Raw genomic sequence first — 27384 nt, 5'->3', positions numbered from 1 at the left:
CTGCAATTATCTGAAAAGCCAAAAAAATATTCCTCTCAATACCAAATATTAGTATTAAGACTGATTTTTATATGTTTTAAATAAAAATATATAGCAACAGATATATAGCAACAGATACAGAAGTAGATATAAAATACCAGTTGTCTTCTGTGCAAAATTGTGAAACAATGCCATATTTCACTATTTCCTTTATTTTAGTACAGTTATGTCTTAAGTTAGAAGAAGAAAAAGAACAAGAGGAAGGAGAAAGAAAACACAATAATTTCAAAATTAATGTAACTGTGAAAATCAGAATACTGATCACTTATTTAATGAAGTTAATTATTATTACTCCCCAAGTTGTGAGAAAATGTGTATTTATTAAAGAAGGTTTCTTCTCTTTTGCATATACTATCTCTAATTATTATGGGTGAAATGATAGGGTAAGGAGAACCAGTAAAAGCCAATATGCAGTACAAGTGAGCTGATACCTATAGAACTGAATGGCGAGACATGGAGATTCAACATATTATTTTTTCTGCTGTTGAATGTCTTCGGAAAGTTCCATAATAAACATGTAAAACAAAATCCTAGTAGAATGATAAGAATGGTCAAGAGATATTTTTGCCACTGCTATACAGCACTGCATGTGGATTAGCTATAGAAATAGTGACACAAATAGTGCACAGGTATAGAAGGACCCAAACTCTGTTATGACAGGCATTCTGAGAAACGTACACTGAGTTGAACATAGAGACTTATAAGTCAAAATGTACTTTTTTTTCTTTTTCTTTTCTTCTTTTATTATTATTATTTTTTAATTGCATTAATCACATACTGGCTTTTTGACCAGCATTTAAATTTCTGAATCAACTCCTGGTAAAATAAGGCATGCTTTGTAAATGAACATGTGGACTAAATGCAGTAATAGAAGTAATACAACTGATAAATTATATGACAGGGAACATTTATGCAAAACTTATATTGCCTGACCAGGTGGTGGCGCAGTGGATAGAGTGTCGGACTGGGATGCAGAGGATCCAGGTTCGAGACCCTGAGGTCGCCAACTCGAGTGCAGGCTCATCTGGTTTGAGCAAAAACCCACCAGCTTGAATCCAAGGTCGCTGGCTCCAGCAAGGGGTTACTCGGTCTGCTGAAGGCCCACAGTCAAGGCACATATGAGAAAGCAATCAATGAACAACTAAAGTGTCACAACGAAAAATTAATGATTGATGCTTCTCATCTCCCTCTGTTCCTGTCTGTCTCTCCCTATCTATCCCTCTCTGACTCACTCTCTGTTTCTGTAAAAAAAAACAAAAACAAAAAAACTTAGAGCTATTACTACTGTTATTATAGGTCTAACATATATATGTAATATATATATACAGAGAAATTCAGCTTCTTGTAATAAATTCACTAAAACCATAATATTTGTATTATTGTCTTATTATTTATAGTATATAACAAAGTTCACTATAATTAAAATTTAACTTGAATTAAAAGATGTACAAAAATGTCTCTAATTTTTAGATTATATTGATAACTAAAATACTAACTTAAATGTGCTTAATTTATGCTGATAAAAATACTAAGGACATGGCAACACATTTTTTTTTTAAATGGCAATACTATTCACATTACTTATTTTTAAACATTTGTTTCTGGCATCATAATTTTTTACCCGAGATAAAACTGTCAATTACTTTTTATGACATTTGAAATTCAAGAACCAAACAGTCATGAAAAACTGCCAGTAGAAAAACCATCCAAAATTTTGTTTTATGTCAAAGTGTTTTTAAAAGCATTTCAAGATGCTTTACAAACATTTCAATTGCAAGTATGTATTTCAGACCAAAGTATAGTTCAAATAATAAATTCCTAACTAAACATTTTGTGCTTTTGAAACTAGAGAGTCAAAAAGGTGTTTTTGCCAACTTCCATGATTCTAGCAAGGGGTTGAGAAACAGAAAGTGAAAAAGGACATTTTTAAAGTGTCACTATATTTCCTTGTGTATTTGTTAAACTGTTTAAGAATAGTCAGTTTTGCTATAGGGAATAAGAGAAATGAACAAGAGGAACAAATAAAGAAAAAAGATAAAATTGAGTATCACTATAAGAAGAAAATACCTGTGTAAGACACAGGTAAACCTTATAAGATCTAAGTACAAATACAGAAAATAATCTCCAAGCTATACATATATTACAGAAATAACAAATAGAACATATATGAGTTGAACTGAGGTTTAAAGAAAGCAATCAATTAATATTAATTATATGTAAAAAATACATCTTAAATGTTCATAAAGTACATTTCAGGTAACTTCAATACTGACATCATGACATCCCTACAGTGGACATCCAATGATGACATCCAGTTTAGCCCTTAAGTCTTCTGCCCAAAGCACTGCAATAACATTATAGATGCTCATTAGGTTATCTGCAAAGTATTATAAAGCCAGACATACTTGCATCTGCACCATTTCTACTGAGCAAACATAATTTGGCTTTATATATTTAGCCTCAAAGGCATCGCACTTACCATAAACTTAGATCCTCAAAATCACACTATTAATGGGGAAGGCTAATGCAACAGAGAGAGGAACAAGACACTTGAACTATACAATATAAAATTCAAGTTCTTTCATCTGTTTGCATTCTACCTTAAATATGTTAACCTATGTATCTATTTCCTTGCTTCTTGCTCTGCTTTAAATAGATTCAATAAATTATGTAATTCAAATTCAAATCATTGATCTATGATTCTTTCTGTTCCATAACGTCTAGAATAGTCTGCCTGGTAGTATACAGATCAGTATATATTTATATGTGTATATACACACACACTCTACACACATATATACATATATATGTATATGTAAACTGATCTGAAAAATATACATTTTATATTTTTAACCATTGCTTATTTTTATCAAGCTTATATCATTGTTTATATGTTATAAAATGTAAGCTATGGTATTTTTAGAAAATCATATTTTATGATTTAATCAGGAATGAGCTGCTTTTATCACAATATTTCTATTAAAATTAAAGTTTAAATTTTTATTTTCAAACCAATCAAATTTGATGCACAGCTCAATACTACTTTCCTATGTACTTTTTGTCCTAATTACTTTTCTTAAATAACAGATAGATATACATTAATATTATATATATATGTATAAACTTATGTAATGTGTTATATATATTTAATATGATACTATAATGCATTATGTATTATATAATCATTAATTTATTTTTTTAATTTATTCATAAGTCTAGGGTAATCATGACTACTTAAGTGATCCCATTTGTGTACCATGATATGTGTAGATCAAGCATGCCATGTGTTGCATTGTATTTCTCCAGATTATCTAAGAGCTCTGTGAACAGCAGTGAACACATTTCCACCCACCTCTGTGGTTAGTAAGTGGTAAAATTTTATTTTTCCATATCAAAATCTTCTCTGACTTCTTTTAATAAAAGCAGGGACCAACATTAAAAAGATGAGAATAGCAAAGTGCAAACTACAGAGGAGTTTCAGACAATGATTGTGATCAATTAGGAAGCATTAAATGACATGTACAAAAATTTTTAACAAATTTTTAAACAAACATAACAAATATGATGAAACATGCTAATATTGAAAAACACAGAATTAAAATAATATAAAATTGCAATCATAGTTTTATTACTATTTAACTCATCAGATTACTTGATACACCCATGTAGTAAAATGCTTTGTTTTACTTTAAAGCATTTATAAGCACTTTTTCAAAATATTTTATTCTTTTCTTACATACTCTGCATTATGCCCAAAAGATGTATAAAATTTCTTTATTCAGAAGTGATAGATACCACAAAAGTAGCTGAATAATTGAATGTTTCATTTCACTTCAGCTCTAACTAGCTTATAAAGAGCACTAAAAAATTCTACATTTATAAATTTTTTTCTATAGCCAATTTCTTTCTTGAAATTTGCCTGTTTTTGTGAAAGATTATTTTAAATTCTATTTAAAGCTATGAGATTCCTCTGATGAACATTTTAAAAGTATGTGTCATGGGCATCCTTAAAATTAAAAAAAAAGTAACGATAATAGGGAAAAATCACTCTCATTTCAAGAAAGTGAATTGTTACTTAATTCATTCAAAGTAATTTTAATCAAGGTGTATCTCATATACATTTTTAGATATAAAGCCACAAAAATTTTTAAAGCATTTTTATTTACAGTGACCAATCTATAAAATGTAGAATAGACATTATAGATACATTTAAAAGCCACATAAAAATTATTTTATATAGAACATTAAATCATTATTTTCTATTATTTATATTTATTTTATTAAAAGTAAATGTTTTAATTATTTTTTGGGAGAGCATGAAGCTTTATGCCATAAAAAAAAAGGGTCAAAACAAAGATGGCTAAATTTTATTTATGATTAACTGAATTGCTGTATTAGTTTGCTAGGGCTGCCATAACAACAAACCACAGACTGGGTTGCTTAAACAATAGAAATTTATTTTTTCACAGTTGGTGCCTAAAAACTTGAGATCAAGATATTGGCAGAATAGTTTTATTTTTCTAAGGGCTCTCTCGTTGGCCTGTAGATGGTCTTCACGTGATCATCATTCTGTCAGCCTGTGTACAAAATCCTATTCCTGTAAGAGCACTAATCATATTGGATTAGAAGCAATCTTAAACAACTTCATTTTAACTGAATTAGCTTTTCAGAGACTATCTTCAAATGCATTTACATTTTTGAGGTACTGGGAATTAGAACTTTAGAACATGAATTTTAGGAAGACACATAATAGTTATCTGTAAATATGACAAATTTGCTAAAAAACATCATGAATTGCACTTACTCTTTGAGCTAAAAAATTATGCATCTCTGAGTGTCTGCCTGGTGCACATATTTTTATAAATGAAATGGCCAAGACAGTGTTTTGTTTATTTGTTTGTATATGAGAGAGACAGGAATATCCAGCTGATCCTGTATGTGCCCTCATCGGAAATCAAACAGGCAACCTCCACATTCTGGAATGACTCTTCAACCAACCAAGCTATCAGGCCAGGGCTTAATTATTAGTTAATAATTTTATTTATTGATTAAATTTTAGAGAGACAGAGAGAGAAAGTAAAAGAGGAGGGAGGAAGAAGAGAAGCATTCATTTGTTGTTCCACATAGTTGTTTGTTCATTGGTTGCTTCCCATGTGTGCCCTGACCAATGATTGAACCCACAACATTGTCATTTCCAGATGATGCTTTAACTCACAGAGCCAACCAGACAGAGCACCAAGACAGTTTTTATTGTGAAGAATTTACCTATCGTAATACTCTGAGTTCTCCAGAAAACCATAATATTAATATTTATAGCTATGTATGTATTATATATATTAGTCTATATTACTCTGTGTGTATGTGTGTAAGAGAGAGAGAGAGAGAGAGAAAAGAAGAAGAAGAAGAAGAAGAAGAAGAAGAAGAAGAAGAAGAAAAAGAAGAAGAGGAGGAGGAAGAAGAAAAAGAAGAAGAGGAGAAAGAGTAAGAAGAGGAAGAGGAAGAAAAAAAAGAAGAGAAGAAGAAGAAGAAGAAGAAGAAGAAGAAGAAGAAGAAGAAGAAGAAGAAGAAGAAGAAGAAGAGGAGGAGGAGGAGGAGGAGGAGGAGAAGGAGGAGGAAGAGGGAGAAGGAGGAGGAGGAGGAATTGGCTCAATCATCCCAAGACTCAGGAGAACTGATAGTATAGTTCCTGTCAAGTATAAGTTCAAGGAAAGGACCAATGTCTCAGAAGACAGGCAGAAAGAGGAAATGCTCTCTTTCCCAGACTTTTCTTCTATTCAGACCTTCACAGATTGGATGAGACCCACCCACATTGGAGAAAAAAATTACTCTATCAATAAAGTTAATCTCATCCAGAAACACCCAGTCAGACAAAAGTCACAATAATGATTAACTAAATATCTGAGCTCAGTCAAGGTGACACATAAAATTAACCATCACTCTCTTTGACTCCTTAATTCCTATACATATATTTTCCAACAAAATGGCAGATAAATTTTGAATTCTAAAGGTATTACAATTGAGAACCACCTTGTAGAAAAATAAAACAGGTAGAATTTAAAATACAAATCCACATCAAATTAATAGTAGTTTAGAATAAAATATCACATCAAATAGAAACTTTAAAAATAAGAAAAAATAGTAATAGCCAAGAAAGGACCAATTCCACTTTTTCCTAGCTAGAGCCTGGAGGAAAGAGCAAAGAATGTGTATCCAGATACAGAAAATATTACATGAATAAATACAACATAATGACATAATAAAAAATTATAAACTTAATTACATTTACCTTCAAAAGTGAAATAAGATATTGGATATGATCTCTATATCTGTATGTATAATATCTCATATATATAATAATTTATATGATAGTTATGCTATATCTATATCCATTTTTATTTGTTATCTATCTATCTATCTATCATCTATCATCTATCATGTCTATTTTTCTATTCATTGTCTATTTATTTATCTAACCTACTTGTTTTGCCAAGAAAGTTGAAACTTTCAGTGCCATCATTGATTTTAATAGGATCCAGATAAACTCCCTAATTTCATAAGGCATGACTTAAAGATTAGGTTTTATTAAAGAAATGAAAAAATCATAAGGGTAATTAATCATCAGGCCAAAACATTCATGACCAGGTACTCATGTACTGCAAGATCTGTAACACTGGCATGGATTTCATTTCATGAAATAACCATATCTCACTATATATTCCCCATAGAAGGTATGTATTTTGCAGTTAGAATCTTAAGAATGTCTCTTTTTGCCTGACTAGGCGGTGACGCAGTGGATAGAGCGTTGGACTGGGATGCGGAAGGACCCAGGTTCGAGACCCTGGGATTGCCAGCTTGAGTGCGGGCTCATCTGGCTTGAGCAAAAAAAAAAAAAAAAAAGGTCACTAGCATGGACCTAAGGTCACTGGCTCGAGCAGAGGATTACTCAGTCTGCTGAAGGCCCGCGGTCATGGCACATATGAGAAAGCAATCAATGAACAACTACAGTGTCGCAACAAAAAACTTATGATTGATGCTTCTCATCTCTCTCTGTTCCTGTCTGTCTGTCCCTATCTATCCCTCTCTCTGACTCTCTCTCTGTCCCTGTAAAAAAAATAAAAAATAAAAAAAAATAAAAAAAGAATGTCTCTTTTTGTTCTCACAGAACCAATTGGCCATGGTAGCAACTGGTTTTGCAGTGGGTAATATTGTGTTTTCCACTTTTCTTCCAGGGTCCTTTTGTACTTTAATTCACTCTTAGCCCATAATCACTGAACTCCTTCATTCGTCCACACAATTTCCAGGTCTTTCTTATCATGACACACCTTGGATTCCTGGCTAATCTTTTAGTCTTAAAGAAATTCTACCTTTTAAACTTACAAAGAGACAATGCAGCTACCATATTGTCACTCCCCTTTGAGTAGAATAATATATCTTTTCAAGGCCTGTGGATATTGGGCACAATAGATTTTTTATTGTTACCTGTTCCAGTGTCTTCTCTTTCTCCCACATGGACTGCTTAGTAGACATTGACTTTTGGACTCCTGTGATTTGTCACCCCCAGAAGGCTACTCGTCCCTAAAGGTAGCCCAGTGATTCCTTTTACTTTTTCCAAAAAGCCCTATCTTAAAAACGGTGGAATTTATCCTTCTTTGGTCAGCATTGTTAGGCCAGGATCATATTTTAAGGGCTACCATGAACAGCATTATGATGTATGAAAAATATAATATTTGGAATGCAAAATAAAATAGAATAAAATGAAGATAACTCAGCTGAAGAAAACTAAAACAGAATTGAGAACATGCTTTAATAAAATATTTAGTCAGAAGGTTTATATTATTCCTTTATAGCCTGAGTTATTTTTATATTATTTCTTATACCTTGAGTTTAATTTTAAATTCAGTAATTCTTCAAGTTTCTGAATTTGCTATAGCATAACATTAATAAGACAGTAAAACTCATGGCATATAAAGGTTCACAAGAGTCCTTAGATAATTTATTGCTAAATATAATTTTTCTGACATAGTTTAAAAAATTACTGCTATAGACTACTCATAAATATTTAAAATACTTGCTAGCTAGTACTTAAAATACTAGCATAACATATATATTTGAAAAGCATAAACAAATTTTATTTTAACTAAGAACTCTTATTTATTCTTGTACAGAAATGGTCATTATTTATTTTGACTGCATTTCATACCATAGAATAAGCATTTTAAAAGATCCAGTATCAGAAAACTAGGTGTAGAAAAATAAAGGTATAAAAGCAATAGTTAGACAAGTTAAACCAGAAAATCAATTTCATAGATGAAATCATATATTTTCACAGAAAAATATTAGTTTTTAACCCAAACTTACTGATGGTGAAAAAGCTTCTCTGAACTTTTTGTCAGAAAAAGACACATTATAAGGTATAAAAATGTCAAATCACTCTATTGTATAAACTAATATAACTAACATGATATTGTATACTAACTGTACATCAATAAAATAAAAAACAAAATACACAGTTCTTATGGATGTAATAGAATAACAATAGAAATTATTCCAAAGAAATGAAGATGAAAGTCAAACTGGTAGTTATCTCCAACTTTTATTACTATCTTTTCATATACCCTATTGGCAATATCACAAGATGCCCAACATAGCAGCGCTTTCTTATTTTATAATCTGTGCAAAATTTTGGACTCCAATATAGCCATATTCATATGTGCAAATCATAATATTTTTAAGCCCAGCTAAAATATTATAACTTGCCCAGTATCTTCTGATTTCCTCGACATAAGTAGTTTCTCAGTCCACTTTACTATTTTAATACTTCAATCTGAACATCTTTTGATGCTTATTGCTTTGGGAACAATTTTACTATACACTGTCACTTTCTTTGTGGGGGCAGAGGCTGCCATTCATGTTTCCCCGTATATACCATGTCATCACAAAAAACCTTTCACTGGTATGTGGTAAAATCAAAATTTGTTAAAAGAAGTTTTAGCAAAATTTTCTTAAATTATATTTTTCCATCTTTCTAATCACATACAAAATTAAATACTATAGGAAGAAGGGACATTACACAGTTGAACATGGCTTAGACCACTAAAGCAAGCAAACATAAAGCAGTATATTGCTATTAAAAAAGTTGACACTTATATTGTGAACAATAAGTGCTTTTATTTTCTACAAAAGAAAAGTGTTTCCAAATCATAGGAGAAGTTCATCAGGTAGTGAGCTGTGATTGAAAAAAAAAAAAAGAAGAAATCATTGCAAAGCAATAAATAAATGTTTGAAAATTTTTTAACTAAATAAAAATATATTAAGTATCAAAAAGGAGGGCATACCTACAATGGCTAGAACCTACACAATCTAGAGGAAAGATTTTTTACTCTATGTCTGTAAAAGTCCAAGACATAGGGAGAAGGATAACATGCAAATCTTGACGTGAATATAAGTTTTATTTGGTGCCATTTGTTTGTTTATTTTTATTTTTTTGTTGTTTTCCTTTTAAACCAAGTAGCTATAGGAAGAAAAGCAATGATAATTTATTCATTTCATTTTGAGAACTATGGTATCATATATTTTGAAAAGTTTATGAACTTTTATTATTGGAAAGAAAGATAAGAATCACAGCTATTACTTAGCTGCCATTCTGACTCCAGGGGCATAGAATAGCTTAGCTGAGCAGAGCAAATCAAAAACATCCCATTCCCTTTCCCAAAGTGATTGCTTTAAGGTTGAGCAAATGCCTCAATTTGTCCTTCAGGTGGAAGTTAAAGACATTTTCCATAATTAAAAATCTCACTTTTTTTGCCCTGGCCGGTTGGCTCAGCGGTAGAGCGTCTGCCTGGCATGCGGGGACCCGGGTTCAATTCCCGGCTAGGGCACATAGGAGAAGCACCCATTTGCTTCTCCACCCCCACCCCCACCCCCCTCCTTCCTCTCTGTCTCTCTCTTCCCCTCCCGCAGCCAAAGCTCCATTGGAGCAAAGATGGCCCAGGCACTGGGGATGGCTCCTTGGCCTCTGCCCCAGGCGCTACAGTTGCTCTGGTCGCGGCAGAGCGATGACCCGGAGGGGCAGAGCATCGCCCCCTGGTGGGCAGAACGTCACCCCCTGGTGGGCGTGCCGGTTGGATACCGGTCGGGCGCATGCGGGAGTCTGTCTGACTGTCTCTCCTCGTTTCCAGCTTCAGAAAAATAATAAAATTAAAAAATTAAAAAAAAATCTCACTTTTTTAAATCAAATATGGAGAAAGGTTGGCATAATCTAATATCTATTTGAAGCCATGTTAAATTTTATGAATGAAACACACATTCCATTAAATTTATTTTTATGATAGGCAGATAAAACATATAAGAAGAAATCATGCCTCTGTTACATTACTTAGGTCATTGGAATGAGTAAACCCTAAAGTCCACCCTACCTTCCAAGAAAATGAGTTTATAATTTTCATATTATTTAAGTCAGTATAAATAGATTTTTCTAGAAACTTAAATATACCTCAGTAACTGATTTAGACTTTGTGCTGCAGGCAAAATGATATAATTAATTGGCATAACAGAGAGAGGAAGATAATCTAATATTTGCTTTAGAAACATAAGCTTAGAAGCAATATGGGACATAAATTGGAAGCAGACAAAACTGCAGACCAATTATGAGATGGCTGCAGTGGTTCAAGCAGATGAAAATGGAGCAAGTTCATCATAGGAAGGTTAAATAGAGGAGATAGTTAAATAGGAGAGTATTGTGAGGAGATAAGTTAAATAGGAGAGTATTGTGAGGTATATTTTATTTTAAACATCCTAGGATTTTATTAATAATGACTGGCTAGATAGCAGTATAATTCAAAGAGATGTGGAACATAGGAAGAAAAGCTGGATTCTGGAAAAAAAATGCTTCTAAATTAAGTACTTACATGCAAAACAAAAGAAAACTTTGTCCAGATCTTTGATTATATTTCTTTTATTATTTAAAAGTGTTTATGTTTCTGCTGGAGTCCTTACAAATTTAGAGAAACTGACTTGAAGACTGAACTCCAGAAAAGATGAAGACACAGACCTTGTCCTTAAAGTGGTTTTAGAAGCCTGTTTTGTTTTTTTCTCTTTAATTTTAATAACAGATGTACTGATTTTATTTTGGGTTTAAATATATTATATTTTATAACAATTATAGTGGAATTTAAGGAATAATTGTTTCTGTTATTTCTTCTCACACATTTGTCTTTATTTCAGTAGTTCAGTATTGTTTAATATTCGTTTTTACACATGACAGGAAAACTAGGTGGGCAAATAAACATTTTCTATTCTCCCTCTTAGAAATGAGTACTTTTTAGCTAGCACTTCCTAAATAGAAATATTTATAAATACTAATAAATTGTCCAAAGGCTTCCAATTGCTGAGCAATGGCCAGGGGTCTCAGGCAATTTTTTCCCGGGCCATGCACCAAGGAAGATTATGTAGCCCTCCCAGGTGTTTAAACAATTTCCCAACTGGTAAACTGTAATCCTGGATAACATGTGCCAAGAGATTAGCAGCATGGGTTTGCTGTTATTGCTGTTGTTATTTTCCCTGCTGAGTAGAAACTAAATATCATCTTCCCAGGTGACAAATAGGTCCCAGGCAGATAATGCGCACTAAGTCTCTTAGATATAGCTTCCAAATTTTATGGGCATATTTGGCACAAGTTAAAATATTGTGAAAATTTAATAACCTTATCTACCTGAATAAAATGAATTAAGAGTCTCTACTGTGATGATACAGGGGCTACATCTCGTTTTCCATAAGCAATTTCTAAAAAAATTCTCCTAAAGTGTCATCTGAGATTTAATCTAGTTCCGGAATACGAACATTATCATTTTTTTTTCTCCCAACTAATATGCTGACACTAGAGCAAAAATGAGTTTTATACACAAAAACAAGGTTTAAATATGCTAACATTTTAGATTAATGCAAAAAAAATTGTAATACACTAGTATACTTTAGATGCAGAGTGGTAGGTCTGAAAATAAACAACTTCAAATTTATTTCTTCTTGAAACAGCAAGCAATAATTATAATTAAGAAACTATTATCCTGTTTCTCAAAGTTTCTAGATGGTACTGTTTTGATTAATTTGATGCTAGGTATCTCAAGAAACCATATTGTGTTAAGTTTTAAAGAAAACTTCAATAAACCACTGTTCTTACCTATTGTTTCTCTCTGTTTACTTTTCTCCTCTTCTATTAAGGCAAATCCATAAAAATCAATCGTCTTCTTTTTCAATTATACTCTTAAAGAGATTTTTATTTTCCAGTGGATACTAGCTGGTATTAATTCTGACTATACATAAATAGGATTTGATCCCCATATGACTTTTTTATGAGCTAACCCAATTGCTGCTTATGTCATTGAATCTACAATAGTCGAATAAGGCATGGCTTTTATTTTAAACATTTATTTATTAATTTTAAAGAGAGACGGGGAGAGAGAGAGAGACAGAAACATTGATCTGTTCCTGGATGTGCCTCGACTGGGAATGAATTTGCAACCATTGTGTACCCAGGATGATGCTCTAACCAACCAAGCTATCTGCCCAAGGGCAAGGCATAGTTTTAAGAAAATATAATGCTGCAGGTTTTACAACCTTGAAAGAAAACTGAACATGAAACTGTGAATCTTAGTGCCCCCCTCCCCCCCAGTTTGAAGAAGCACCATAGTTGAACTGATTAAGATAGCATTGGTGATTAGGGTGGCAGAAGACAAAAAGCCAACTGAAAAAAAAGTACTCTGAAATTTAATCTTGTCATTTGTACCCAGGGAGAAATTCCAAGAAAATTTAGATGATTGTAGTCCAAATTGCTTGATCAATTAGTTGATCTCACTCAAAGCATATTTATAATTCTTTCTTTAGAGTCTTATAATAAATAAATAAATTTCTTCATAGAAAGAAACAACTGAAAGTAAGACTAATTAAATAATTTATTAAAAACAGTTTAAGGCAATATTGTAACTTTTCTCTATTAAATCTGTTTGAATTAACTTAGGATCCCACTGAGGCCTTGGATAAAGGAGTGTTAGATAATTATATTTGAAGTTCATTTGCAATAGTCAAGACTGTTTTCTAACTCATAGCATTATGTCCTCATTTCCTAATAATTTTTTATGGCCCTAAGAGCTGTTTTTTTCCTTTGAGTTGTTTGGCTAATATTTATTTTAAAGCATAATCAATTATATTAATCTATATATCACTCAGTATATTTTTTTCTTTATTCAACATGTTTAAATTATATTGATTGTGTTGAATGGACATTGAGTTTATTGATTCAAAGAACTACGTGGTGGAAACCACTTTGCTACCTACTCTCCATCAGTATAAACAACTGCTACAACTATCTTTGCATTTGTATACCTTATGCAGTTATGTGAATGCTTGTTCAGTATACAATTCAAGAGTAAGTATATGTGTGTGTATGTGTGTGTGTATATTATATGTGCACATATAAATATTTCCAAATTGCTCTCTTAAATGACTACCAATCAGTATCCATTCTCTGTTCAATATATGTCAAATTAAGATTAAATGTCTTTAGTGATTATAAAATTAATAAGAGTTTAAATAAAATAATAAATCATGTATTATGTGAAATATTTTAAATTATATACTATCTTCTGGCTAAAAGATAACAAGTGATACATATCCAAAAAGCTTTGAATATATGTTTGATAGAAAACACACATGTTCACATGAAATGCATTTAAAGAGAATTATATATAAATAATATGCATAAAATTTGATGGAAACCACCACTTGGGAGAACATTTATATTTTCTATGAAATTTCATTTGTGTGTGTGCGTATGTCATCATATATTTGTTTTGCCCTAATATGTTTTTTGCCAAGGTAGCTGGAAATCAACTTTGACATATTTTTTCTGATCTAGCAATCATTTTAAATAAATATGTTTTAATGCTAAAAATATAATTGAAATGAAAATACACTTCCATAAATTGGAACATTAGTAATAGTGTTTGCCAGACTAATAAGATGCTATATGCAACTATCATTAGGAAAAAGTTCAATGAAAAAATAAATAAAACATAATATGGGGTATTATATTAGGAATTGAAAATATGTATTATACCAGTGGGAAACTGATATAAAATTTAATAAAACTGAGAAATGAGAATATCTGATTCATAAAAATATATTTTTTCCACTAGTCCTTCACTGAATTATTCAGCTAAAAGTAAGCAAAATGCTGTTCTATTGTAATTCGAAATTGGCAATGGTGATATGAAAAAGAAAAAATAATTTAACTCCTAAATTTATTAATTTTTTAATAGTTTAATTTATTGGGTTTGTACATTGTTGAGGTTAAGTGCCACACATCAATGTAAAAACATTCCCTGAGGTCCTTTCTAGTACATTTGTAGTGCCAAGAATAGATTGAGTAAATGCATAAACCAATCATGTTATTTTAGAAAAAAATCATCCAGAGTTTTGACATGATAAAGTCACAACTTTAAGAAAGAGAATTGCTCCATTATATGTTTTTAAAAGATGACTTATGGAATAATTTAAATGACAGAAAAGTAGTAAGAAATATTAAAATAAAAAAGAATTCTTGCTAAACTTAACTTCCTAAGGGCTTTTTAATGTCAAAAATAATTATTTCTGGTATAAAAATATCATCATATGATAAAAAACACGGAAGTGATCAAATGTGCAAACAGAACCACTCATAAAAGTACTGCACTTACAGCAGCAGAGAGAATGACTATTCCTCTTAGTTTCTCCCATCGTCCAGAATTGGAATCACAGGAGACAAAATTTTGTGTACTTTGCTTTTCTTCATAGTACTCTCTATATACATTTTACATGTTTCCATAACCTCTTTCTATTTTATTTTTACTAATTACAATTTTAAAAGATGCAAACCCAATTCAAGTAAGTATTTAATTTAGATGTTCTGTACTTAATTTAAAACATCTTTACTTAAAGTATCTTATTTTCCATATCATATTATATACATTATTATTAAACTTGAATTATTGGGTAAAGTGGGTCTCTTAGTCTATTTGGGCCACTATAACAAAATACAATATACTGGGTGGCTTGCAAAAACCAAAGTGTATTTCCTACAGTTCTAGAAGTTGGAAAGTTCAAGATCAAGGGACTGGCAGAGAGAGTGTTGACCACTCTCTACTGCAAGCCTGACATTATGCATGCTATCAGAACTGCCTAGGGTGAGAGACAATGTGTCCCCATGTCAAAGCTGAGGAAGCCAAGGCTGGTGACATTAAATAATTCTCTTAAATTTAGGTTGACATAGTCCAAAAGCCTAGAAGTCCCTCCCCCAGGAATGGGAGTGAAGGGTCAGGGCAGAGCTCAGAACTCAGAGAAGTCAATTCATGATGGTCTTGAAATCCCCAGCGAAGGGCAAGTGGTCTATCTGCTTGACTAGCCCTTCTCTACATGCTTCTCCAGGTTTTCCCAGCTGGGATCTGCATAGACTCTCTTTTCAGTGCCACTCAACTTTTGCCCTGGAATCCTGCCCATCCATCCTCCATGTTGAACCATATCCAGGAGCAAGCTGGAGATGATCAGGTTCCCATGGGAAATGCTGTAATGCACAGGTATTTTTCCATCTGGTGAATGAAGTCTGTCTTCCTGGTTCACGACAGCAGTCAGCTTGTAACCTCAAATGGAAGAAGAAACAAACAAGCTCTCTGCAGTCTCCTTTATAAGGGAACTAATCATATTCACAAAGGTTATATCCCATTATTTATCACCTAAAATCCCCACATTCTAATACCATCACCTTGACATTCTATTATAATGTATACATTTTGAAAGACACATATATTTAGTCTAAATGGTATAAATGATTTAAAGTTTTAGAACTATATTGCCAACATACTTTCCAAGTAGTTATTCATATTGTCAATAGTGTCAATAGAAATATCAGAGTATATATAAAATATGTTTTATTATATTTTCTTAAAATTTGATGTTTAATTAAAAAGGCAGAATAAGCTACAAGCAAACATTTCTACTTTGTATCCTTAATATATTTTACCAGTTGTATTAAATTTATTTAATCAATTTTTTGTTTAGTAATGTTTTTATAACTTTGTGTTTTTTGAATTTTTTAATAATTAAATTACTATCATTTCATAATTAATTACTATCTAGTGTTGTAAAAATAATACAAAATATAACAATCTTTTATATTTCATTTTCAACTGTGATGTTTATTATTAAAATACATTAATGCCATTAAAATATTAAGTTTTTAATACTGTAAAATAATTATAATATTTTTGTTTATAAGAAACATTTTTAAAGTACTTATCTAATGATAATTACATCTTAATTATACCTATGTGGCTTAAGAGTTATAATACTACTAAAAAACACAAATATTGCTATGAGCATAATAACATTCTATGTTAAAGCACATGTGGAATTTATTTTAATAATTTTATTAAAGAATAAAAGAATAACATGTATACAGAGAAACACACAAAATGTGCACACTGATGAGTTTTGTTTTGTTTTATAAATAAATTTTTATTAATTTTAATGGGGTAACATCAATAAATCAGGGTACATATATTCAAAGAAAACATGTCCAGGTTATCTTGTCATTCAGTTATATTGCATGCCCATCACCCAAAGTCAGATTGTCCTCCATCACCTTCTATCTAGTTTTCTTTGTGCCCCTCCCCCTCCCCTTCCCCTTTCTCTCCTTCCCTCCCCCCCCATAACTACCACACTCTTGTCCATGTCTCTTAGTCTCATTTTTATGTCCCACCAATGTATGGAATTATGCAGTTCTAGGTTTTTTCTGATTTACTTATTTCACTCCGTATAATGTTGTCAAGATCCCACCATTTTGTTGTAAATGATCGATGTCATCATTTCTTATGGCTGAGTAGTATACCTTAGTGTATATGTGCCACATCTTCTTTATCCAGTCTTCTATATATATTTTTTACAGTGATTAAAGCCTTTAAGCAAACTCTTGGCCAATACAACAAGAATCCAAAAAGAGTAGTGTCCTTAACATGTTCACCAAGTCCAGGTTGGCACCAACACCATTCCAAATCCCTGCGAATGCAACCCAACCCCAGTTCAGTCCATTAGGAGCTATCACAAGGAGCAGGAGTCCAAAAGAAGTCCACATCCAGGAAAAGTCCGCATGGCATTGGAATTGGTGTCACAATTCTATACTTTGCAGCTCATGCCCAAGTCCCAATGATCACTGCTTCTAGCTGGTAATGATTCAGGTAGACTGGAAAAGCCATTTGCAGCATGTGTGGAGATGGAGCCTCTGTTCTTCTCTGCCTGGAGAAATGAGACCAGGATGCTTTTCCCTGGAGCTCAGCAACTGTGGCATGGTAAAGAGAACCTTGGGATACACTAAGCTGGGTGGCAAAGGTAAATTCACAATAGAAGTTGGCAAAAGAGGGAGAGAGAGCTCTAAATTAGAAGTAGGTCCCAGCCTTAAATATGAGTGGGGCATTGAGGTAGGAGGAATAAAGTAAACACTATATATTAAACAAAGCAGCAGAAAATAGGACTATCAACACCCACAACAGAGATCTTCGAGAGAAGAATAAAAACTTGACTATTCAGGCAAGACATAGTTAAGTGGCCCTTGTGCAAATGAGATCAGTTTACCTGCTTCTTGGAAGAAATACCCTAGGCTCGTCCACAGTGTCGTAGATAGGGCCGATGGCCCTGGGTATCTTCAACCTTCAGTGGCAAACCCCAGCATTCTGGGCAAGGTTAGGTCATATGTGGCTGGAGCAGGGCTGGAAGAGACTGAACCCTCCCTTAGAGGAGCGAGGGGGAAGCCTACCTTCCAGTGTCCCTTTATCCTCACAGCAAAGGCATGTAAGTCTGGCAGGCTTTAGCTCAATGACCTTCCTTTTCACTATTGAAGCAGGACCCAGATGGATTCCTATGAGACCCCTTTGGGGCATTGGAGCCTTTAAGGGTGTATCCTAAAAGCTGGTAGTTCACCTGATCTCTATTGGGCTTTTTCTGCTTCTTGGTACCTTAAAAGCCATGTTCAGAAGATCTCGCTGAGGGGCTTGAGATCCTCATCCGCCTATATAAACCTTTTTCATATATCTGGAGCTATTTGAAAAAAGTCAAGACAATGTTATTAGCTGGATCAAATAAAAGAAAACAGAAGTTTGCAGGAGAAAAAAATTTGGCGTCTCCTGTTCATCAGCATTCAAAAGAAATTTAAAATTTTTTAAGTAAAAAGCATGATATGGTAGACCCATAGGAGTTCCAGGATATGGCTTCCCCCTTTTAATTTTTTTTAAATTGACCTTAAAATATTTGCTGGGTATGCTTTAGCAATACCTTGACTTTAAAGATTATAAGAAATACCCATATTTCAAAAGGTTTGACAAAATACAGTAAATGCTTTTGCTACATATGCAAGAGCATTGTCAGTTTTAACCAGTTTAGGAAATCCAGTAATAGAAAAATGCATACAGACAATGAGCTATAACCTGCTTAGCAGCCTCTCCTGTTCTGGAAGAGGTTACTATGTATATAAATCCAGAATAAGTATTCACTGTAATGTGGACATAGGGCTGTTTGCCAAATGAAGGTATATGAGTAACATTTATTTGCCTAAGCTGTCCTGGTAGGAGTCCATGAGGGTTAACTCAAAATAGGGGACAGATTTTAGTTTAGGACACCTTGGATAGGATTTGCCAATCTGCTGTGCTGCTGACTGAGAAAGTTGAAGCTGTTTACACAGGGCTGCAGCGTTCTGGTGATGAATAGTATGAGACTGAATTGCTCGATCTGTCATGGTTGCTCCAAATAATTTTCTTTTAGGTAGCCTGATCAACAAAGGCATTCCCTCGTGCTAAAGCTCCAGGGAGCATGGAGTGAGCTCGAGTATGTCCTATAAAACATGGAGCTCTATGTTGACATACAAGTCTTTGAAGAAGGAGGAACTGCTGAAATAGTTCATCTGCAGTTGTCCCTAAGACAGCAGTCTTTATAGTGGAAACAACCATAAGTAAATATTTGCTGTCTGTATATAAATTAAAGGAGGAATATAGCAAATGCTGAAAAGCCATGATAATGGCATATAATTCTAGTCTTTGAGCTGATTTTAAGTTGACTGTTTCAGTATAAAGTTGTCCATTGATTTGCAAAAGCGATTTGCCATTTAGTGGAAGTTTCCCAGTGCTATTGTTGTTGATCCTTTGAAAAAAGGAACAACAATAATTTTGAGGCTCAAAACTTGTAAGCTGTAAGGATTGCCTATGCCCCTTGATAATCATGAGGTGACAAGATCAAAATATGGAAGTGTATTCCATGGGCTATTAGATGGTTCAATGTGCCCAAGCTGTAGCTGCTCTTGTACCAATCGAGCAGCTGCCCTAAGTTTTTCCTGAGAAAGGGACCATTGGTCTACCCATACAGGATTATCTGATTTCCAAGTACTTGGGTCTACACAATGCATTATTGGAGTAGCAGGAGCTACCAAGGCCCCTATGATAAATTTTGATATCCTAAATCACACCTTCTGGTATTGGGTGCCATTTCTATGGGGATGAGAATTCCTCGCTGTTCTTTTCCTAGTCCCTTAGTGGGCAAAAATCCCTGAGCAAGCATCTGAGTACTGACTAAACCATTAGGACTGACAAGCAAAGCTCCTGTATTTTTCAAAATATTTTTACCCCACAAATTAACTGGCCATCCAGGGAGCACATAAGGCTTAAAAGATCCAGAACGACCTTCTTAATCTTCCCAATGTAAAAATCTAGAACTTTGTTGAAGGGATTTACTCTGCCCTATACCTTGTAATTCTGTGGCTGCTGCATGAGTGGGCCAGGAAGGAGGACAATGTAGCTTGGCAATAACAGATACATCAGCTCCAGTATCTAAAAGCCCTTTAAATTTATGCCCTTGTATTGTTAGTTCCATTTCAGGGCATTCCTGACCTATTTTTTTAAATCCAATTGGCAAAATCAGAGGAGCCAAATCACCAATTTTCTTGGGGCCCCTTTTGTGGGATGTGGCCTGAGAAGCAGAATTAGCATCCTTATACTATTCTTCTAACTGTCTAAATTAGCCCTGAGACAAATTCTTTATTTTTTTTTATTAATTTTAATGGGGTGACATTGATAAATTAGGGTACATATGTTCAGAGAAAATAGCTCTAGGCCCTGGCCGGTTGGCTCAGCAGTAGAGCGTCGGTCTGGCGTGCAGGGGACCTGGGTTCAATTCCCGGCCAGGGCACATAGGAGAAGCGCCCATTTGCATCTCCACCCCCCCCCTCCTTCCTCTCTGTCTCTCTCTTCCCCTCCCACAGCCAAGGCTCCATTGGAGCAAAGATGGCCCGGGCGCTGGGGATGGCTCCTTGGCCTCTGCCCCATGCGCTAGAGTGGCTCTGGTCTCAGCAGAGTGATGCCCCGGAGGGGCAGAGCATCGCTCCCTGGTGGGCAGAGCGTCGCCCCTGGTGGGCGTGCCGGGTGGATGGATCCCAGTGGGGTGCATGCGGGAGTCTGTCTGACTGTCTCTCCCTGTTTCCAGCTTCAGAAAAATACCAAAAAAAAAAAGAAAAGAAAATAGCTCTAGGTCATTTTGACATTTGCGTATGCTGCATTCCCATCACCCAAAGTCCAATTGTCTTCTGTCACCTTCTAACTGGTTTTCTTTGTGTCCTGCCCCCTCCCCCAACACCCTCCCTCTCCTCCCCCCCACCTCGTAACCCCCACACTTTTGTCCATGTCTCTGAGTCTCTTTTTATGTCCCATCTATGTATGGAATCATATAGTTCTTAGTTTTTTTCTGATTTACTTATTTTGCTCAGTATAATGTTATCGAGGTTCATCTATGTTGTTGTAAATGATCCAATGTCATCATTTCTTATGGCTGAGTAGTATTCCATAGTATATATGTACCAAAGCTTTTTAATCCACTCATCCTCTGATGGACACTTGGGTTGTTTCCAGATCTTCACTATTGTGAACAATGCTGCCTTAAATATGGGGGTGCATTTCTTCTTTTCAAACAGCGCTATGGTGTTCTTGGGGTATATTCCTAACAGTAGGATAGCTGGGTCAAAAGGCAGTTCGATTTTTAATTTTTTGAGGAATCTCCATACTGTTTCCCACAGAGGCTGCACCAGTCTGCATTCCCACCAGCAGTGCAGGAGGGTTCCCTTTTTTCCACATCCTCGCCAGCACTTATTCTGTGTTGTTTTGTTGATGAGCGCCATTCTGACTGCTGTGAGGTGATATCTCATTGTGGTTTTAATTTGCATTTCTCTAATGATTAGTGATGTTGAGCATTTTTTCATATGCCTATTGGCCATCTGTATGTCCTCTTTAGAGAAGTGTCTATTCATTTCTTTTGCCCATTTTTTTATTGGATTGTTTGTCTTCCTGGTATTAAGTTTTACAAGTTCTTTATAAATTTTGGTTATTAACCCCTTATCTGACATATTGTCAAATATGTTCTCCCGTTGTGTATTTGTCTTTTTATTCTGTTCTTATTGTCTTTAGCTGTGCAGAAGCTTTTTAGTTTGATATAGTCCCATTTGTTTATCCTGTGTTTTATTTCACTTGCCTGTGGAGACAAATCGGCAAAATATATTGCTGCGAGAGATGTCAGAGAGCTTACTGCTTATGTTTTCTTCTAAGATGCTTATGGTTTCACGGCTTACATTTAAGTCTTTTATCCATTTTGAGTTTATTTTTGTGAATGATATAAGTTGGTGGTCTAGTTTCATTTTTTTGCAGGTAGCTGTCCAATTTTCCCAACACCATTTGTTGAAGAGGTTGTCTTTACTCCAATGTATGCTCTTACCTCCTTTTGTCAAATATCAGTTGTCCATAAAGGTGTGGGTTTATTTCTGGGTTCTCAGTTCTGTTCCATTGATCTATATGCCTGTTCTTATGCCAGTACCAGGCTGTTTTGAGAACAATGGCCTTATAGTATAATTTGATATCCGGAAGTGTGATACTTCCCACTTTATTCTTCCTTTTCAAGATTGCTGAGGCTATTTGTGTTCTCTTTTGGTTCCATATAAATTTTTGGAATATGTGTTTTATATCTTTGAAGTAAGTCATTGGTATTTTAAGCAGTATTGCATTGAATTTATAAATTGCTTTGGGTAATATAGACATTTTAATTATGTTTATTATTCCTAACTATGAGCACGGTATATGCTTCCACTTGTTTGTATCACTGATGAGTTTTGAAAGAGTGAATATTAAAAAGTAACTACTACCCAAGGCAAAAAAGAGAAAATTAATAGAATGAATAGGTGATTTTCCTATGATTTCTTCGAAGATTTTCCCTTTGCCTTTCTGCAGTTTAAGTAATTCCCTATCTGATTCTTCCAAAATCTCTGCCATATTTGAGTCTGGTTTAGGTTCTCGCTTTATTTCTTACAACTGCGTTTTTTGCCTTTTAGCCTCTTTGTACATTTTTGTAGAAAGCCCAACATGATATACTCAGTAAAAGGAACTGAGGTAAATAAGCCGTTATTGTGAAATTTTATGTTTATGTGGCTAGGAGTTAGATTGTGTTTACTATTGCTGTTGCTTTATGTGTCACAGGCTAAAATTCCCTCTATTGTCTTTGTTTTTTGGTTCCTGTTCTCTTTGCGTTTCCCTGGACACTTTTTTTTAAAAAAAGAGTCTGAGCCTTGTAGTTCTTTCAATTCTAATCTGCTGTTATACAGGAGCCTGATTGATGTATTGGTGAGGCATGGGGTTTCTCTAGTGGCGTGGGGAAAAATCATCTGCTACATTGCCAGCACTAAGTTTCAGAGGTTGTCTTCACTGTCGGCAGTAAAGAATCTCTGTGTGCAGTAGCAGTTGCCCTTGTAGTTAACTGTTAATTCAAGATACTGTAAACTGTAATATTCTTTAAGAACCATCTCTCTTCTTAAGTGGCATAATCTTGAGGGAGTAGCTGGGGCACTGAGACCAGAAGGAGCAGGATCTCAGCCCACTAGTCAGACACACTGTCCCTTCTACCACAGGACAAGAGACAGGATGCCAGGAACACACTCATCTGTCCAAAATAGGAAGACTTCATTTTCAATTCATACTATGCCTAAAATTAGTGTCCTTTCTTCAGAGTACATATATCTGAATATTCAGAAACTGTACAGTTTACTCTTTTTTTAAATTAATTTTTCAGTTGCAGTTTACATTCAATATTATTTTGTGATAGGTTCAGGTATACAGCATGCTGGTTAGACAATCTGTGCAGTCTACTTTCTGTTTCTTTCTTTCTTTCTTTCTTTCTTTCTTTCTTTCTTTCTTTCTTTCTTTCTTTCTTTCATTCTTTCTTTCAACTTTATTTGATATCTAATACACTTGCTATTTACCCATCACTCTAATAAGATGTCAGCTTCCCTGAAATGATCATTCAGTGTTTGAGCTCTTAAGGCATGGGATTCAAGGTATTCAATGTGATACATGAATTCAGTGATAGATGTACAAGTCAGTTTTTGTATGAATTAGAAATGAGTATTTCTTGAACTAAGCAATGTTTAAAAATTTGGGTTTTACTTGTTACATCTTACTTTCATTACTTTAATATATATCCTTACTTTGCTACTTTCTGTTTTTCTTAGATTAGCAAATTATTGGTTTAAGTGTGACGCTCTTTAAGAACACTAACATTACTCTCTATCTCACTCACGAGTTGATTTTTTTGTTTTTTCTTCTTGTCAAGTTTCTTCTCCTCAATGTGTTTTCACCTTTGTTTTTGTTCTGTTTCACTGCCAGTAGTAATTGTGCCATGCCAGTTTATATTTATGTTATAGTTCTTTGTGTCCTTCATTAAACAATTGTTCCTTTGTGCAATCTGCATTTCTACCTTAACCACTGCTTTCCTCGGTGTGATCAAGGTTGCTGTCCATCTAATATGCACCAGTGAGCACCAGTTTGCTTCCTGTATGGTAAGTGTGCATTTTGCTAGCTGAGGTTCATGCAAGACCAACTGGTATATAAATTCAGTCTCATTCTGGATGATGTAGTTAAAAGATAACAATATTTATAATGTGATAGTGATTTTTCTAGATTTTTGGCAATTTTTAATTTAGTTTATTTTTTACTGAAATATGTACAGTCTACTTTGGGTTTTGCTAGTGTTCACAAACAAACACATCCCCTTTCCTTTTATAGCCAACTCCTAGTTAGCTGGCCTTAAAAACTAATATTTTCCTGGAAACTCCGAAAAGAACTGTCAACTATAATGTAGTGTCTACTTAGTAAAACCTCAAGCTATTTCTTAACTCAGCACTTTAAACTTCACTTGAGCAATTTCCTTCAGTTCCATAAAATAAAATAAAATAAAATAAAATAAAATAAAATAAAATAAAATAAAATAATAAAAACCCTGAAATATCCAAGATTTTGGCCATAGTAGAAAATCCTTGAGTTGTAAGCAATTTCCTTGTAGCTTCAGAAATTTAATGACACTTTGAATCAATAAAGATACATGAGAAGAGAAGTTCTAAAAATAGCAAGCCAATAATTCTAAACCAAGTTTTTCAAATCACTCCTCAAGATTTGGATTGCTTCAAAACTTGGTACCTTTTGTCAAGGGCATTTTAATAAAAGTACAAGAGCTTTAATAAACTTAAAGTTTTATTTATTTATTTTTTGAAAATAGAAGATCATATTTACTCAAATTAAATGAACAGTTTTCTGTTTTGTTTTTTGTGTTTTTTTTTTAATTAAAAACTTTGAATTACTAGTCATGGAAACAAGATTTAGAATGTCTACTTCTGTTCTTTCTTTCTTACTCATAGGAGTAAACTATGGATATCAAGATCTGAGTAAAATGATTATACTCACTACTTGCACATTTGCCTAGGAAAGGGGTCTAATTCTTATTCATTATTTTTATTGAGTAATGTCTTTTATTTTCTCTGCACTAATATTTAAAAGTGTAACATTCTAAACAAGAAGACAACACTCTTTGTGTTTTCTCCTCCTTTGTTGCTATGTTACATTTTTAGCAGAATAAAACTAGACCTTTGAATTCAAACAAACAGAAAAGCAATACAATAGTCCTTTAGTTTTAACAAGGCATGGCATGTATAAATTTCAAACTTGATAATTTTCATTGTTTTTTTCATAGCATTTGCCAGATATTGCATACTGGAATGTTTAGTCCTTTAAGTTGGAAACCTCATTAATTCATCTCTAAATGAATTTACTAAGCCATTACAGAAGTTTGAGTAATAAGTAATTTCCTTAAATAGGATAGTAAAATGGTATAATTTTGGAATTGGATTCCAATATTAACATAATCATTAATCAGCTATATGATCTGTGGTGTGTCTCTTAAACTGTCTGTACTTCTGTTTACTGGTCTTAAAAAAAGATAAAATGCCAATCTCACCAGGTTATCATGAGTTAATTAGAATGACACATACCAAGTTCTGCTACAGAACTTGGAGATCAAAAGATCAATGCCTGTTTAACTCAACGAGAGACAGACATGGGCACACAAACACACATGCCTTAACACATATACACAGAACCAAAAGATTTAGAACCTCTCTTTTAAACTCTGTTTTCTTCAATTTTGACTGGCATGTTTAAGAAATACTTCATAGATACATACTAACTAGTTATAATGCTCAGTGTCAAATGAGGTGATATAGGGACACAATGAGAGCATCTTACTGGTTACTAAACAATAATTTCCATTAGAAATATGATATCATAGTAGAAAAATTTTAGAAATAATTGCTGGGCTTATATGTTCCTTCCTATGAATAGCAATCTACCCTGGGGTGGGTTTCCAAAGTCATAACCATGATATCTGACTTTGGGCCAATTAGATTATTACTCATAAAATTGAAATTTATAACTAATTTCAAGATGGAGAGTACATGATATTTATATTTATACATATTTATATTTATTTATATTTATGGAATTTTTCTAATGCAGATTTTTTTAACTATAGGTAAATATCCACCAGCATATGAGTAAATCAATTTACTGGATTACAACCAGAATTATGAAAATGAATAGAACAGAATAAAGTTTATAAATGTAAATAAAACTCATACATGTAAGTTCATATTTTTCATGAGATTTTGTTACACATGTTTATAGTGATATATATAAATACATAGACATAGATACAAAAATATGTATATACTGGGATGCATGTAAAATATAGTTCTTATTATTTTTCTGAATAAAAAATTTAAAAAGCACTTCTTTTGTAATAAAGACTCAAAAAAACCATCTCTCAGGTCTCTGGAAAAATTTTCGCCTTCATACTTATTCTATGACTTAGTTGTTAAACTTCCGGTGAAGTGGAATTGTAGTTGCTTTTCCTTTGTTTTCATAATTCTCATCTGGTTTACAGATATTTCCTTTCATGCATCCCATGTGCTTTGCAAGAAGCTAACTCTAATCTGTGCAGTCTTCTCTCACAATCACAGTAATTGCTCCCGGAGTGAGGAGGTGACCCAGATCTCAGGGTCTACAGGTCTCTGAATAGGATTTTTTTTTTAACTTTTCTAAGAGAACTTCCATATATAATCTTTTCTTTCTCCCTTGGGATAGATGAGGAAATATATAGCCTCTGGATTTTGTCAGTCATCTCCTAAGACTATAAAAAGAAGCCAGCCTAAAGCTTATGTTAATACAGAACAGTTTCAATGTCTGGCAAATGACCCCTTTTCTATCTATAGATGGTACTACTTCAATATTTCTTGTCACTTCTCCAGGGAAGTGTCATGAATTCTCATAACTCTAATTTCCTAGAAGAGACATTGTTTCATGATTGCAGATGTCTTGAAATACTTCAGTCTTTGGGTTTTTCAGCTAAAAGGCACCTATTTCCTGGACTCCACATTTTCATATGAGGAGTATTCAGATTCCTCACCACAGGCCTTTAGATCTTATAACCAACTCTTATGTTCACAGAGAAATATTAGCTTCAGCTGCTCCTCTGACTTGGATTCCATTTTTATTTCTGGCTCCTAGAATTTATCTGCCTTGATTTTTACATTATGTATGCATTATTTACTGTGAAGTGACTTATTGAACTCAATTATTACATTGTACTCCATGTATTCCATGTTCCTGCTCATGAAATAGCTTTACTACATAAGCAAAGGGTTCTGGACACTAGCAACAAGAGGATAGGCACCAAAAGATGTCCTGAGATCTCAGGCACAGGTGTATGGTATAGGTTTACTCATCTGTGCACTGTTGGGTTATACAAGTCTGCAGATCTTGAACCCACATTAACATGCGTGCCCTTCAGTATCAGGGTGTCCAAAGTCTGCATATGGTGGAATCTCTTATATAAGCTGGTTATACAAGCACATTCTAG

Source organism: Saccopteryx leptura, chromosome 4, assembly GCF_036850995.1.
Source record: "Saccopteryx leptura isolate mSacLep1 chromosome 4, mSacLep1_pri_phased_curated, whole genome shotgun sequence".
In the NCBI taxonomy this organism is placed as follows: domain Eukaryota; kingdom Metazoa; phylum Chordata; class Mammalia; order Chiroptera; family Emballonuridae; genus Saccopteryx; species Saccopteryx leptura.
The sequence above is the reverse complement of the archived record's forward strand: the minus strand, read 5'-3'. Positions refer to the sequence as shown.